Source organism: Protomyctophum bolini (assembly GCF_963924005.1).
Source record: "Protomyctophum bolini genome assembly, chromosome: 7".
NCBI classification, from domain to species: Eukaryota; Metazoa; Chordata; class Actinopteri; order Myctophiformes; family Myctophidae; genus Protomyctophum; species Protomyctophum bolini.
Window position 1 is genome coordinate 41208934 of NC_137868.1, and position 6776 is coordinate 41215709.

Consider the following 6776-nt stretch of genomic DNA (forward strand, 5'->3'; position numbering starts at 1 on the left):
TAGGCATATAGTTTTACTGAGGTTATAGGTTTAAAGGCATATAGTTTTACTGAGGTTATAGGTTTAAAGGCATATAGTTTTACTGAGGTTATAGGTTTAAAGGCATATCGTTTTACTGAGGTTATAGGTTTAAAGGCATATAGTTTTACTGAGGTTATAGGTTTAAAGGCATATAGTTTTACTGAGGTTATAGGTTTAAAGGCATATAGTTTTACTGAGGTTATAGGTTTAAAGGCATATAGTTTTACTGAGGTTATAGGTTTAAAGGCATATAGTTTTACTGAGGTTATAGGTTTAAGCATAGTTTTACTGAGGTTATAGGTTTAAAGGCATATAGTTTTACTGGGGTTATAGGTTTAGGCATAGTTTTACTGCGGTTATAGGTTTAAAGACATAGTTTTACTGAGGTTATAGGTTTAGGCATATACTTTTACTGAGGTTATAGGTTTAGGCAAAATGAGAACTGTCAATGGCAGCGACTACCAGGTCAATCACAGCGGGGTTTGCCTATAGAGCCGTGGTGGGATCCATTAATCCATTAATAACGCGTCACTGCCAACCCTTGTGTTAACTTCTCCGATATAACACACACACACATCAGCTTCTTTTACACCTAATTTACATCCGAGTTTCACCAGGAAAGAGCATAACGTGTGTGGAAGTTCATGGCAGGAATTGAACCCACGTTTCTGCAGTGTGGGTGCGCACGTGTTGTACTTTGTTGTCCGGAGTCCCTCAGGGGTCTATACACGATTCCCCTCTTTTCCCTGTACACCATGATATCTTAACCGTTCTACAAGCTCATAATGCATATAGCGTTGTTTTTTATTCATTTTATATTTAATAATGTGATCATCTAGTCTACATGAAAGAGCAATGTGTAATCCCTGCCCACAATTCACACATGTACAGTACATCCATACCAGAGAACATCCAAACGGGAGGCACGCACATCTCAAAAATGTTGACGGGTGCAGGACAAAAATAGACATATAGTCCATGGGCCATATGAGATGTGACAATACCGAAAGGTGGCAAAGGCTACTTATCATTTTTGAGAAGCTCTATGTCTGTAGATAATATTTTGGTATGATAACCCTTCCTAAGTGGTAGCTAAATTGGTGTTATCAGCTGATAAAGGTACCCTCCCCCATAAAAAAATGCCATTTTAGATACAGGTGCATATCGTGATATTGGCTCATTTTCAGTTTCATTTCATTTCATTTCATTTTCAGCAATATGGTTTGCTATAGTGTTTGCAATCATTTTGAAGAGGACACTTTAAGCTTTCATTCAAGCCCTTTTGTGTGTATGTGGGACAAGTACAGTGGTTACCAGTGCTCTTCAAACTTAGAATAAAACATTCTTTACACAATATTTTCCTAAATCATATTCTTTCTTTTAGTTCTGTGCCATCAAGAAACATCAGTGACACAAAACACAGAATCTGGAATACTGATATGACTCTAAGGATTCAGGAAATGTATAATTTACCTTCAATATTTTGTTCTAGGGGGGTGATTTTCAGCTTCATATTAAGCAATCAGTTGTAATGTGATCAGACCATAATTGCAGCAGATTAAGTCAATATATCATAAGAATCGTTCACTTGATGATACAAGCACCAAATTTGGCACACAAGTGCTTCAGAACCTACTCTCTCAGAAAAGTACGTTGTCCACTTAAAAAAAACAAATGGCCACCATTTTTCAAGATGGCCGCCTTTCAAAATGGTTTTAAACAGTGTTTGAACTATAGTTTGATTGAATAATCCTATTGTGATGGCCTATACATCGAAATGTATGTTTCTGAGTATGAGAAATCCAATTCTGCATTTAGCATATCAAAATTATTTAATATTATGATGATACAATGGGAATTAAACGATAAAGTGGGGCAGATTAAGTCAATATTCCATAAGAATCTTTAACTTGGTGATACAAGCACCAAATTTGGAACACATGATGTCCAGGAGGTCCTTTCTATGAAAAGCACGTTATCCAGCTGCCAGTTTTCAAGATGGCCGCCTCGTCAAATGCAAAAAAACAAAACAATAAATAGGTTTTCGAAGTAGAATTTAAATGTGTGAATGATCCAAGTATGGATCATTCATGAAAATGAATGTATTCTGACTGTAAGAACTCAATGGTGTTGGACTTCAATTCCAATATGGCCGCCAGTTTGCAAGATGCAGCTATTACGGGTCTCAAAATTAGCTTTTTCGGAAGCTGTCTGATCATAGATATTGTTGAAGCAGGGCAACATCATTTGTTGATCATGCATTGAAATGCTGTGATCAAGCTCTATTGGTTTGTAATGTTGTATATAAGAGTGATGTCAAAGCACAACCATGAGGACATACTGGTGACATCACTGCTGTGAGACTCAGCATGGGGTTCAGTGTCTGCTTGTAGCGTATTAGCTGTTGTAGTGTACTCACTGTAGTTTGTTGTATACTTTAGTGTCCTAAATGCTAATTAGCCCCTGTATATATCTCCACTAGAAGTTTAGTTAGTTGTAGTATTGTAGTTGATAGCCGCACCTGAATTGACAAGATGTGCCAGTGTGGCTTCAGTTACCTGGATGGTGTACAGATCACACAGGACTTAAATGGCACTGGATGAACGGTCGTGCTAGGTGTAGGGCACCAGATGCTTGAACCTAGATCATGGTTCAAGGTTGGACTTTGTTACATCTTGTGTACAGGTACATAAGAGTAAAACTTATTTTTGTTTGGCTTCCTTACAGACAAAATGCAGTGGCATAGATAGAATAATATTCAAGCAACAAAGTAATAAGTAACATTACATATGTAGATGTGCATGTTTCCCTGTAGTAGCAAAGTTAGGTAAACTTTCTCCTTGGTTCTTATCAGTTCGTTCATGTATCTGATTGTTTGGGGAAAGAAGCTTATTTGCGTCTATTTCCAGTGGCTTCGAGACTGCGAAAACGTTTTCCATGAGGCAGCATCTCAATCAGCTGCTCTCTTAGTGGAATGCTGGAGTTTCAGTTGCTAAACATTTGCCCGAAATATTTTGTGATACTTTGTACTGTTTTGCCTCAATGTATCCTCACTGCCACCTCCATCATCCAATCTGGATGAGTCTAACATGATGGGCAGCACAGGTGTATTGCCTGAAATACGGGAAGACTTCAACTTCAACTTTCGTATCTGTTTGACAGAGGAAACACTTCCTCCAATCAGTTTTAGTAGCGGAACATCTTGTGTTATACGGTTAAAGGCTGAGGGCTAGATCGTTTTACCACCCAACCGTAGAAAACATCAAAGCACATTGAAATATGGGATGCTTCTAGGTTGAAGCACCTGGTGCCCTACACCTAGCCTGACCATTCATCTGGTGCCCTTCACCTAGCCTGACCATTCATCTGGTGCCCTACACCTAGCCTGACCATTCATCTGGTGCCCTACACCTATAGCCTGACCATTCATCTGGTGCCCTACACCTAGCCTGACCATTCATCTGGTGCCCTACACCTATAGCCTGACCATTCATCTGGTGCCCTACACCTATAGCCTGACCATTCATCTGGTGCCCTACACCTATAGCCTGACCATTCATCTGGTGCCCTACACCTAGCCTGACCATTCATCTGGTGCCCTACACCTAGCCTGACCATTCATCTGGTGCCCTACACCTAGCACGACCATTCATCTGGTGCCCTACACCTAGCACGACCGTTCATCCAGTGCAAGTCCTGTGCGATCTGTACACCATCCAGGTAACTGAATCCCTGTTATCCTTGTCTCAGCTCTCCCACACTGACACATCCTGTCAATTCAGGTGCGGCTATCTAACTACAATACTACAACTAACTAAACTTCTAGTTTATATATATATACAGGGGCTTAATATTATTATTATTAATATTTAGACACTAAAGTATACTACAAACTACAGTGAGTACACCACTACAACAGTTAGTAAACCACAACTACAGCTAGTACGCTACAAGCAGACACTGGACCCCATGCTGAGTTTAAACCAAAACCAGGCTTGTTAAATCCTGTACAGCCTGGTTTATTCCGTTCCACTAAAGCCAAGCGAGGCTTAGAATGGGTGGATTTAGCGAGCCAGGATCACAATGATCTTGTCGAGTAACTTCGACAAGACTGGTGAACCGTGGGTCATGGGTTCAATAGTGGGTGAAACGTTAAAATGGTAATGTGTTGTAAAACAATGAGTAATGGTAATATTTATATATATAATATATTCTTAACCACTTGCACGACAGCAAACCTATTCTGGGGAACATTCACCAAAAGTAGCTGATCTACAAGCTCACAAGCTGTCATGAAGTTGTGTAGCCTATAGGTATATTTTGGTTCTTTGATTTTCTATAGTGCTTAAATTAGTCCTTTAATGCAGACCGATAAAAATAAGGCAACATAAACCCATAATAATTGAATAAGTGTGGAAAACATCATTGGTTTGTGATCAGATTGACTGCTTATAATGAACAGTAAAGACATCAGGATTAGGTTAAACCTGGCTGTTAGCCTGGTCCGGAGCAGGTTAAGTCCAAAGAATTATTTTCCATGGGAACTAATGTGGCATTGCTTTCATGAAACCGAATCAAGCCTCAACATATCCAGGTTAACTGGCCAAGTTAATTTGCCAAGATTAACCAGTTTTCATGAAACCGGTTAATCGCTGATCCAGGCTATAATAAACCAGAATATCTGTTAAATCCGGGTTTAATCGCTAATCCAAGTTACGTGAAATAGGCCCCTGGTTGTGCTTTGACATCACTTTTATATACACAATTACAAACCAATAAAGCTTGATCACAGCATTTCAATGAATGGTGATGTTGCCTTTCAACAATATCTGTGATCGGACAGCTTCCGAAAACGCAAATTTTGAGTTGCATCTTAAAAACTGGCGGCCATATTGGAATTAAATTGACACCATTGAGTTCTTCCAGTCAGAATATATTCATGTTGATGTTTGGATCAATGTGTGGATCACACATTTCTGTTCATTAAAGTTCTACATTTGACGAGGTGGCCATCTTGTAAACTGGCGGCCATCTTGGATTTTCAGCTGGATAACGTACTTTTTTTAGGAAGTACATCCTAATTGTGCCAAATCTGATGCTTGTACCACCACATGAAGGATTATTATGGAATATGGACTTAATCTGCCCCACTTTATCGTTTAATTCCCATTGTATCATCATAATATTAAATAATTTTGATTTGCTAAATGCAGAATTGGATTTCTCATACTCAGAAACATACATTTTGATGTATAGGCCATCAGAATAGGATTATTCAATCAAACTATAGTTCAAACACTGTTTAAAACCATTTTAAAAGGCGGCCATCTTGAAAAATGGTGGCCATTTTTTTTTTAAGTGGACAACGTACTTTTCTGAGAGATTAGGTTCTGAAGCACTTGTGTGCCAAATTTGGTGCTTGTATTATCAAGTGAACGATTCTTATGATATATTGACTTAATCTGCTGCAATTATGGTCTGATCACATTAAAACTGATTGCTTAATATAAAGCTGAAAATCACCCCCCTAGAACAAAATATTGTAGGTAAATTATACATTTCCTGAATCCTTAGAGTCATATCAGTATTCCAGATTCTGTGTTTTGTGTCACTGATGTTTCTTGATGGCACAGAACTAAAAGAAAGAATATGATTTAGGAAAATATTGTGTAAAAAATGTTTTATTCTAAGTTTGAAGAGCACTGGTAACCACTGTACTTGTCCCACATACACACTAAAGGGCTTGAATGAAAGCTTAAAGTGTCCTCTTCAAAATGATTGCAAACACTATAGCAAACCATATTGACATATGTCCTGAAAATGAGCCAATATCACGATATGCACCTGTATCTAAAATGGAATTTTTTTATGGGGGAGGGCACCTTTATCAGCTGATAACACCAATTTAGCTACCACTTAGGAAGGGTTATCATACCAAAATATTATCTACAGACATAGAGCTTCTCAAAAATGATAAGTAGCCTTTGCCACCTTTCGGTATTGTCACATCTCATATGGCCCATGGACTAATACAGGAAGAAGGTAGGAAGTCCGCACACCATTCTTTTAGCTCCCATCAATTTTATTAGGAATCAGGAATCAAATCAGATTCCTGATTCCTAATAAAATTGAAGGGAGCTAAATGAACGGTGTGGGATCTTCCTACCTTCTTCCAGCACATCCATACCCCCAGCATATAATAATTGTATCACATTTTATTAATTATGCAGACTCATGCACTAAATAGCAAAGTCCTTCATGCTATAGTATGACCCTGAGTGTGTAAATATGGACCTATTTATCATGAAGGGTCATTTCTTACACCCTCAGAGTTAAATGAGAATTTTGCTGTGTCCACTAAAATGGAGCAACATTCATTTAGTTCCTTTCACGTCCCTTTTGTCCCCATCAATAATGTATTGATTCCATGTGGACTTGGCAATTATCATTAGCTGAAGGTTCCCTGGTGTCTAACCAGTTAGTTTAATGACAATAGCTGCAATGTCCCTGATTTGATTCCCACTCTGACATATATTACCTATACTGTATATATATAATCCTCACTGTCAAGTGGGACATGTGTACAGTTCAGTATGTCCAAAAAACCTTATACTTTTCAGGAAATGTATAGAGGAAAAAAAAACATCTTGTATTCCAAAAAATAACGTTATATTTTTGCAACTTTAACAAATCTTGTATGGGGGTCCCTACTCCCTAGCTGGCACAAAATATTTTCAGAAGGGAGTCTGTGGCCA